The 10,795-nt window shown below is 43.4% G+C and overlaps 1 long non-coding RNA gene and 1 pseudogene across 2 annotated transcripts; one reads left to right on the forward strand and one right to left on the reverse strand.

Annotated features, from left to right (window-relative positions):
- Positions 1-214: 214 nt before the first annotated feature.
- LOC112631102 lies at positions 215-670 on the reverse strand (annotated as a pseudogene). Its single transcript, XR_003121067.1, has one exon. The product of XR_003121067.1 is annotated as an FXYD domain-containing ion transport regulator 6 pseudogene (transcript).
- A 5,304-nt stretch (positions 671-5,974) lies between these two features.
- LOC112631103 lies at positions 5,975-8,238 on the forward strand. The gene is made up of 3 exons (XR_003121068.1): positions 5,975-6,095; positions 7,360-7,422; positions 8,177-8,238. It is a non-coding gene; the product is annotated as an uncharacterized LOC112631103 (long non-coding RNA).
- The last annotated feature ends 2,557 nt before the right edge of the window (positions 8,239-10,795 follow it).

Here is a 10,795-nt window from a genome sequence, read left to right on the forward strand (position 1 = left end):
ACAGTAATAACCATGAACAAGTAGCCATGAACACTAGAGTCAGCAAACACACACACACAGACACATCACAGGAGTTGGAGGAGCCTGCAGGCTGCAGTGGAGGCAAGAGATTAATTAGTTGGATCATCAGGTGGAGGAATGGTGTTAGAGGGGACAGGGAAGGGTGTGGGGGGACACAGAAGTTCTTAGCTTCTCTTAGAGTAAGATTTGTTGCTGAAGTGGCTGTTTTCTTAAGCATCAACATTTGTATTTAAAAGTTCAAGCAGCTGCCTTCAGGTTCCAGAGGCTTCCCACCGGAGGGCTGCACTTCATTCAGCTCTCTGCTTTCTGGAGTTTCGTTGCATTTGCAGTGATGAGGTTCTCCACCTGGGCTTCCTCCTCCCCTGGTGTCCCGGGCTTCTGATTGAAACTGCACTTGTATCTGCAACCTGGGATAAGGAGGATCCCAACGGAGAAGAGGACCACAGCACATAACAACCCCCCAATCCTCAAGGTCTGGTAGTCATAATGAAAAGGGTCAGTTTCCTTCTCCTTTTCAGCTGCACTGGCCAGGAAAATGAGGGCCAACAGGCTGCATAGAAAGATCAACACCACCTCCATGGTGCCTGCACAGCCAGTTCCCTTCCTGAGATGATCCCAGGAGGATGTGTCAAGTCCCAAGGAGCCTGGGAGTGGCATGTTCCTAGTTTTCAATCTCGTTAGGGATAGGGTTATGCAAATAGAAAGAAGAGAAAACAATGTTACTGAAATAATCCATGACATAATGGAACCATGGGCAAGTGGAGGTGGTGCTGGGTAGCCCAGCAGGGCCACAGGAACCGACCATGTCTGGAGAAATTCCAGTCATGAATTCTGCCAAATGAGGAAGTGTTGAGGACAGCCAAATCATCAGAGAGATATAATTCATGAGAAAGCTGTGTAATTTAAATACTCATAATTTATTTCAGCTAACGAATAAAACTGCTGTACTGCACTTGCATCTGGGAACTAACTACCCCAATAAACAATAAATAAACATTTATTTATTTTATTGCATTAAAGAAATAATGGAGGCCAGGCGAGGTGGCTCATGCCTGTAATCCAAGCACTTTGGGAGGCCGAGGCAGGTGAATCACTTGAGGTCAGGAGTTTGAGACCAGCCTGGTTAATATGGTGAAACCTTGTCTCTACTAAAAATATGAAAAATTAGCTGGGCGTGGTGGCATGTTCCTGTAATCCCAGCTACTGGGGAGGCGGAGGCAGGAGAATCACTTGAATCTGGGAGGCGGAGGTTGCAGTGCCCCGAGGTCATGCCACTGCACTCCAGCCTGGGAGGCAGAATGAGACCCAGTCTGGAAAAAAAAGAAAGAAAGAAAGAATGGAATATTCACAAGTGTCAAGACTGTTCTTAAAATGGAAAAACATTAGGCTGGATGCAGTGGCTCATGCCTGTAATCCCAGCACTTTGGGAGGCTGAGCGGGCAGATCACGAGGTCAGGAGTTCAAGACCAGCCTGGCCAACGTAGTCAAACCCCGTCTCTACTAAAGTTACAAAAATTAGCCGGGTGTGGTGGCACGAGCCTGTAGTACCACCTACTTGGGACGCTGAGGCAGGAGAATCACTTGAATCCAGGAGGCAGAAGTTGCGGTGAGCCAAGATCATGTCACTGCACTCCAGCCTGGGTGACAGAGCAAGACTCCATCTCACAAAAAAAAAAAAAAAAAAAGAAAGAAAAAAAATTATAAACAGGAAAATAAATTGTGATTTGAATTGATAATCATTGTACTTGCCATGACTGTCTTCTGCAATGCATCTCAACCCTTGAATAATTTGATTCTTTTACGTGGATGGTACTAAATGCTTTTCCAGCATGGGAACAAGTGGGATTATCATCAGTGGTGGTAAAGAAGGGAATAGGAATGGAGAAAAATGCTTCTTTTTCGATCAGTGGACATTTATTTTTTATTTTTAACTTAAGCTTCAATAGCTTTTGGAGTACAAGTGGTTTTTGGTTATGGATGAATTATAAAGTGGTGGACTCTGAGATTTTAGTGCCCCTGTCACCCAAGTAGTGTACACTGTACCTAATGTGTATATATATATATTTTTTCTTTTTTGAGACGGAGTTTCGCTCTTGTTGCCCAGGCTGGAGTGCAATGGTGCGATTTCAGCTCACTGCAACCCCCACCTCTCAGGTTCAAGGGATTCCCCTGCTTTAGCCTCCCAATAGCTGGGACTGCAGGTGTGTGCCACCACACCCAGCTAATTTTGTATTTTTAGTAGAGACAGGGTTTCACTGTGTTAGCTAGGCTGGTCTTTAACTCCTGACTTCATGATCCACACACCTCGGCCTCCCAAAGTGCTGAGACTACAGGCGTGAGCGACTGCGCCTGGCCATGTGTAGTTTTTTTTAATCTCTGGCCTCCTTCCTACCAGCCCCCTTCTGAGTGTCTAAAGTCCATTATATCACTCTGTATGCCTCTGTGTACTCACAGCTTAGCTCCCACTTATAAGGATAACTTACAGTTTTTGGTTTTCCACTCCTGCATTACCTCTGTCAGTGAACACTTTAAAAAGTTACTGTGATCTGCAAACAGGGACAATTTGACTTCTTTTCCTAACTGAATACCCTTTATTTCTTTCTGTTGCCTGATTGCCCTAGCCAGAACTTCCAACACTATGTTGAATAGGAGTGGTGAGAGAGGGCATCCCTGTCTTGTGCCAGTTTTCAAAGGGAGTGCTTCCAGTTTTTGCCCATTCAGTATGATATTGGCTGTGGGTTTGTCATAAATAGCTCTTATTATTTTGAGATACATTCTATCAATACCGAATTTATTTAGAGTTTTTAGCATGAAGGGCTGTTGAATTTTCTCAAAGGCCTTTTCTGCATATATTGAGATAATCATGTGGTTTTTGTCTTTGGTTCTGTTTATATGTTGGATTACATTTGTTGATTTGCATACGTTGAACCAGCCTTGCATCCGAGGGAAGAAGCCCACTTGATCATGGTGGATAAGCTTTTTGATGTGCTGCTGGATTTGGTTTGCCAGTATTTTATTGAGGATTTTTGCATTGATGTTCATCAGGGAGATTGGTGTAAAATTCTCTTTTTTTGTTGTGTCTCTGCCAGGCTTTGGTATCAGGATGATGTTGGCCTCATAAAATGAGTTAGGGAGGATTCCCTCTTTTTCTATTGATTGGAATAGTTTCAGAAGGAATGGTACCAGCTCCTCCTTGTACCTCCGGTAGAATTCGGCTGTAAATCCATCTGGTCCTGGACTTTTTTTGGTTGGTAGGCTATTAATTATCACCTCAATTTCAGAGCCTGCTATTGGTCTATTCAGGGATTCAACTTCTTCCTGGTTTAGTCTTGGGAGAGTGCAAGTGTCCAGGAAATTATCCATTTCTTCTAGATTTTCTAGTTTATTTGCATAGAGGTGTTTATAGTATTTATTTAGAAAACCCCATCATCTCAGCCCCAAATCTCCTTAAGCTGATAAGAAACTTCAGCAAAGTCTCAGGATACAAAATTAATGTGCAAAAATCACAAGCATTCTTATACACTAGTAACAGACAAACAGAGAGCCAAATCATGAATGAAATTCCATTCACAATTGCTTTAAAGAGAATAAAATACCTAGGAATCCAACTTAAAAGGGATGTAAAGGACCTCTTCAAGGAGAACGACAAGCCACTGCTCAGTGAAATAAAAGAGGACACAAACAAATGGAAGAACATACCATGCTCATGGATAGGAAGAATCAATATTGTGAAAATGGTCATACTGCCCAAGGTAATTTATAGATTCAATGCCATCCTCATCAAGCTACCAATGAGTTTCTTCACAGAATTGGAAAAAACTGCTTTAAAGTTCATACAGAACCAAAAAAGAGCCCGCATTGCCAAGACAATCCTAAGTCGAAAGAACAAAGCTGGAGGCATCACGCTACCTGACTTCAAACTATACTACAAGGCTACAGTAACCAAGACAGCATGGTACTGGTACCAAAACAGAGATATAGACCAATGGAACAGAACAGAGTCCTCAGAAATAATACCACACATCTACAGCCATCTGATCTTTGAGAAACCTGACAAAAACAAGAAATGGGGAAAGGATTTCCTATTTAATAAATGGTGCTGGGAAAATTGGCTAGCCATAAGTAGAAAGCTGAAACTGGATCCTTTCCTTACTCCTTATACAAAAATTAATTCAAGATGGATTAGAGACTTAAATGTTAGACCTAATACCGTAAAAACCCTAGAAGAAAACCTAGGTGATACCATTCAGGACATAGGCATGGGCAAGGACTTCATGTCTAAAATACCAAAAGCAACGGCAACAAAAGCCAAAATTGACAAATGGGATCTAATAAACTAAAGAGCTTCTGCACAGCAAAAGAAACTACCATCAGAGTGAACAGACAACCTACAGAATGGGAGAAAATTTTTGCAATCTACTCATCTGACAAAGGGCAAATATCCAGAACCTACAAAGAACTCAAACAAATTTACAAGAAAAAAACAACCCCATCAAAAAGTGGGCAAAGGACATGAACAGACATTTCTCAAAAGAAGACATGCATACAGCCAACAGACACATGAAAAAATGCTCGTCATCACTGGCCATCAGAGAAATGCAAATCAAAACCACAATGAGATACCGTCTCACACCAGTTAGAATGGCAATCATTAAAAAGTCAGGAATCAACAGGTGCTGGAGAGGATGTGGAGAAACAGGAACACTTTTACACTGTTGGTGGGATTGTAAACTAGTTCAACCATTATGGAAAACAGTATGGCGATTCCTCAAGGATCTAGAACTAGAAGTACCATATGACCCAGCCATCCCACTACTGGGTATATACCCAAAGGATTATAAATCATGCTGCTAAAGACACATGCACACATATGTTCATTGTGGCACTATTTACAATAGCAAAGACTTGGAATCAACCCAAATGTCCATTAGTGACAGACTGGATTAAGAAAATGTGGCATATATACACCATGGAATACTATGCAGCCATAAAAAAGGATGAGTTTGTATCCTTTGTAGGGACACAGATGCAGCTGGAAACCATCATTCTCAGCAAACTATCTGAAGAACAGAAAACCAAACACCGCATGTTCTCACTCATAGGTGGGAACTGAACAATGAGATCACTTGGACTCTGGAAGGGGAACATCACACACTGGGGCCTATTATGGGGAGGGGGTAGTGGAGAGGGATTGCACTGGGATTTATACCTGATGTAAATGACGAGTTGATGGGTGCTGACGAATTGATGGGTGCAGCACAGCAACATGGCACAAATATACATATGTAACAAACCTGCACGTTGTGCACATGTACCCCATAACTTAAAGTATATAAAAAAAGAAAATTACTGTGATCAAGAGATCCAACATACTCCTGAAGAATGGAACATGCAGGTTTGCCATGAAAGACGGTATTACCTGGTTTAACAAAATTTGAAGAGCAATTCCGAGTTATCCTCACGACAGTGTACAGGTTGGTAATGCTCACGTCCAGCGTGTTTTCTCACTGTGAGCGTCCGATGGACCAGAAGGAAGCAAGTGGAGCCTCAGGGTGCAAGTGGAGGTGGTGCTGGGTAGCGCAGCAGGGCCACAGGAATCGACCATGTCTGGAGAAATTCCTCGTGTCAATTATGCCAAACGAGGAAGTGTTGAGGACAGCCAAATTAGGGAGATGTAATTCATGAAAAAGCTGTGTAATTTAAATACTCGTAATTTATTTCAGCTAACGAATAAAACTGCAGTACTGCACTTGCTACATCTGGGAACTAACTACCCATTGCGGCTGAAACCTCAGGCCTTTTTTAAAGGAGCGGCGCGAGGACTTGTGGGAAATGTAGTCTGCACTTTCTGAGGAAGCGGCGCGAGGGCTTGTGGGAAATGTAGCGTGCACTTTCTAAGGGAGCGGCGCGAGGGCTTGTGGGAAATGTAGTGTGCCCTTTCCGGTCCCAGTAGCGGGAGCTGCTTGGGGCCTTAGGCGCACGTAAGCCCTATGGCTCCAGGTTTGTTTTTCTCCCCCGGCAGCCTGAGTGGGAGGGCTCCCGGCATTTCCGCGTCGGGGTAGAGGACATGGAGGGTGAGTAAGGGAGGGCTGGGGCGAGGGTGGACTGGAGATTCCGCGCGGCCTGGGGGTCGGAGAGAGAGAGCGGCTTTGCCGCCTGGTCTGGGTCCAAATCCTGCCTTGGTTCTTGTGCTCCCGAAGGGAACGCGCACGTCCCGCGCCTGTGACAAGTGAGGTTGGATTTTCTCTTGCCTGAGGTGAAGGATGCCCGGAGGCCTGGGCAGGACGGCGCGGAAACTGGCCTTCTGCCCAATGGATGTGCGCTTCTCTCCTCATTCTTTTCCCTCGGAATCGGAATCTCGCTGTGGCCTCGCAACCACCTGTGGTCGGCGTCGCCGCGTTGTCACTGCGATGCCTAGGCGAGCGGGGTGGTGGGAAGCACCCGCGGGGCGGGGAGGGAACCTGCAGGCGCGGACTCCACACCTAGCCTCTGCCCAGTGTCACCCAGCTTGCTGTGTCCTCGCGGGTCGCAGCTTCATGGCCTGACGCCTTCAGGAAGTATTTTGAAGTCATCGTGGCTGTGGATTGGGGAATTTCTTGTTTCCACTGACCTGTGAGGCCGCGCACGTGCAGGGAAGTACCCCAGAGCCTCCGGCACTGTGCAGCCTGGCCTGTGTCCCCAGTAGCACCAGTGGGCATTTCCGGAAGGTCTAGCTCGTGGCTCAAGCGACAGGAAGATGTAGGAGCTTTCAGTCTTGGATGAGGGTTCGAACTGAAGGGCTTAGGCCCAGCAGTCTTGGAGTAAAGCGGCTGTTGTTGGGTAAGAAAAGAAGGGTAGGGGGCGAGGGCTCAGGGGCGCTCCTAGGAGAACACCCGACCAGTTGGGCTGAGACCTCATTAGAGATCTAGAGCACGGGTGGGAGGAGCAGAGGCTCGATTTGTGTCCTGTCCAGACTCCCACAGGCTCGGTGATGGTGGGAGCTTTGTGCTCATTCAGATGTAGCGGCAGAGGAGGGCAAGGCCGAAGGAGCAGACAGCACTACGTCTTGGGGAGTTGTGAAGGCATCATGAGGAGGGAGGAGCTTAGCAGCCAAGTGGAGGAGAGCACCCTCCATGCCTGGATTCGTTACTTGCTCGTTCTAGATGCTGAACTGCTGGCGCACTGCAGCACAACTAGAGATGTACGGATGCCCCCATCTTGATCTTACGGAATCAGAGCTGCAGCCGCAAGAAAGTTTTCTATTTCGGCTTTATTTAAAAGATGGGGTGGGGTGGGGTAGACAGGAAACGAGCTTAACGTGTTAAGTGACTGATGACATTGACACATTTTGTTTGGCAGAGTCAAGAACAGACACTAAATCGCTTGAGGACCCAGGAGGGTGTTTGCTGCTTTGACAACAGAGTAAGTAAAAATCATTGTGCTTTTTTAAATCTAAAGATGGTTTTGAGAATCTGAAACCAAGTTAGAGCAAGTTCGTTTTTCTTCCAAAAAAACTGGGCTGGGCCGGGCGCGGTGGCTCACGCCTGTAATCCCAGCACTTTGGGAGGGTAAGGCGGGCGGATCATGAGGTCAGGAGTTCGAGACCAGCCTGGCCAACATGGTAAAACCCCGTCTTTACTAAAAATACAAAAAATTACCCAGGCGTGGTGGTGCGCACCTGTAGTCCCAGCTACTTGGGAGGTTGAGGCAGGAGGTTGCAGTGAGCCGAGATCATGCCATTGCACTCCAGCCTGGGCAACAGGGCAGGATTCTGTCTCAAAAAAGCAAACAACAACAAAAAACTGGGCTGAAAAATACCACATCACTTTTTTCAAAACCTTGTTGGGATACTCTGGTTTATAATAAAGATTAAAACCTGTGTATTTTTGTTTAGCATCAGTTTTAATGAAAGTATTATGTTCCATTCTTTGGCTTTTCCTAACTTGCTTAATTAGTTTATTGCTTTGCATACTCTGGTAGAGTACAACGTAAGTTGTTTATGAATCAGTAGAAAACAAAACGTTTTTACATTTGATAACTAATGTGTCCAAGCAGTGCGTAATCATGCCAGTCATGCACGGGTCTGTGAGTATCTCTCTTTCAGAGATGTTTTGCCACTGTGAAGTGGACCTTTTTAGCCAAGTGACATCTCTCATGATCTTTTCTTATTTCTCAGCTATACCCTCACAGTTTGCTCTGCTCTTCCAACACCAGTGGAAGATGATCACATCCCAGGTAAGTTGTTTATTTTTTCACAGTTTTGCTTAAAAGTAATTATTGAGGTTTTAAAAATGTCTCTATATTCATATGAAAGTAGAAATAACATCAGGGAAAATATAGAGGAGAGGTCACATTACAGTTAGTGGGTCAAATGCAGCCTGCTGCCTGTTTTTTTATGGTCCGCAAATGAAGGATAGTTTTCATATTTTTAGGTGGCTGGAGGGAAAAAAAACCAAGAGTATTATTTTGCTTGGAAATTGTATGAAATTCAGATTTTGTTATCTATAAAGTTTTATTGGGACTCAGCTATACTCATGTATTTATGTATTGTCTGTTGGTACTTTCACACTACGAGGGCAGAGTTGACTGGTTGCAGCAGAGACTAATGGCCCACAAGCCTAAAATATTTACTGTGAGACCCTTTACAGAAAATGTTTGCTGATTTCTGATAGAGAGTTGATGAAGAGTAAGACAAAAATGTCATGTTAAGGGAATGCAGATCTTGTGATCTCACAGAGTTGTGAAACTGGAACATAAAACACTTTAAAGGTCAATGGGCTTTATTAGGTGACATTGTGAAACTTCTGATGACAGTCTTTCAGTTACATAAAAAAGTAGTACAACAAAGTGAATAATTCATGTGCAGTCCAGGGGAAAACTTAAGAGAGAGCAAGAGAAAGTATGTGATTAAAAAATTCAAATAGGCCGGGCTAGGTGGCTCATGCCTGTAATCCCAGCACTTTGGGAGGCCGAGGCGGGTAGATTACGAGGTCGGGAGTTTGAGACCAGCCTGACCAACATGGTGAAACCCCGTCTCTACTAAAAATATAAAAATTAGCTGAGCATTGTGGCGTGCACCTGTAATCCCAGCTAGTCAGGAGGCTGAGGCAGGAGAATCGCTTGAACCCAGGAGGCGGAAGGTGCAGTGAGCCGAGATTGTACCACTGCACTCCAGCCTGGGCGACAGAGTGAGACTCCGTCTCAAAAAAAAAAAAAAAAAAAAAAAAAAAAATCACATGAATTATGTAGCATTAGGACTTATGGTTGTTTAAAGAAACAGTCCTGGTAGGCTAGGGTGATCATGGGTTGTTAGGATGTGGCAGGCTTTGTGACAGCCCTAGAGACTGGGCAGAACTGGAATATTTGCAATAACTTTCAAGGGATTCTACCTAAAAAAATAATTAATCACATGGAAATTGACAATTAAGCCATTTTAAAGTATAGAATTCAATGACTTTAGTACATTCACAGTGTTGTACAACCATAACCACCATTTATTTCTGGAATATTTTCATCACACCGAAAGGAAACATGGTACCCTTAATAAGCAGTGTTGTAACTTAATAAGCAGTTGCTCCCTTTTTCCCCTCTGCTCCCAGCCCCTAGCAACAGGTTGCAGTAGAGACTGTAATGGCCCACACACCTTTTTGTTTAAATGCTATTGTAATTGGAATTGTTAATTTCCTTTTTGACTGTGCATTGTAATGAGTACAGAACTAATTTTTGAGTAATCTTGTATCCTGTAATTTTGCTGAATTTGTTTCCTATTTGTAGGAGTTTCTTTGTGGATTCTTTAGTATTTTCTGCATATACGATCATGTCATCTGCAAACAAAAATGTTTTCTTTCTTTCCAATTTGGGTGTATTTATTTGTTTAATCTAATTGTTGTGGCTGGAATTTTTAGTACAATGTTGAATATATGTGGCCAAAGCAGGAATCTTTATTTATCATTAGTTTTTTGTTTTAGCAGTCTTAACCATTTTGGGATGTACAATTCAGAAGCAGTGTTATGTATATTCATATTGTACATCTAATCTCCAGAATTTTTTCATCTTAGGAAATTGAAATTCTGTACCCATTAAGCAATAACTCCCCATTTTCCCCTCCTCCTTGCCCCTGGCAGCCACCGTCCTGCTTTCTGTTCTATGAGTTTCACTACTTTGGTATGTCTCATTTAAGTGAAATCATACAGTATTTGTCTTATTGTGACTGGCTTATTTCACTTAGCATAATGTCCTCAAGCTTCCTCAGTGTTGTAGCATGTGTCAGAATTTATCTCCTTTTTAATGTTGAACGATATTTCATTGTACCCATGTTTTGTTTATTCATTCATCTGTCAGTGGACATTTGGATTCCTTCCTCCTTTTAACTGTTGTAAATAATGTTACTGTGAACATAGGTGTACAGCTATCTCTTTGAGATCCTTTTTTCAGTTCTTTTAGTTATATACTCAGAAGTGGTATGGCTGGAATCTATGGTAATTCTATTTTTAGTTTCTTGAGGAAACACCAACTTGTTTTCTACAGAAGGTGCACCATTTTACAGTCCCATCCTCAGTGTACAGGATTCTGATTTCTGCATATCCTTGCCAACACTTGTTATTTTCTTTTGTTGTTTTGATAGCAGCCGTTGTAATGGGTGTATGGTAATTGTTCGTTGTGATTTTGATTTATATTTCCCTCATGATTAGTGATGCTGAGCATATTTTCGTAAGCTTGTTGACCATTTGTATATCTTTTATGGAGAAATGTCTGTTCAAGTCCTTTGTCCATCTTTGAATCTGGTTTTTTGTTT

Source organism: Theropithecus gelada, chromosome 9 (assembly GCF_003255815.1).
Source record: "Theropithecus gelada isolate Dixy chromosome 9, Tgel_1.0, whole genome shotgun sequence".
NCBI lineage: Eukaryota > Metazoa > Chordata > Mammalia > Primates > Cercopithecidae > Theropithecus > Theropithecus gelada.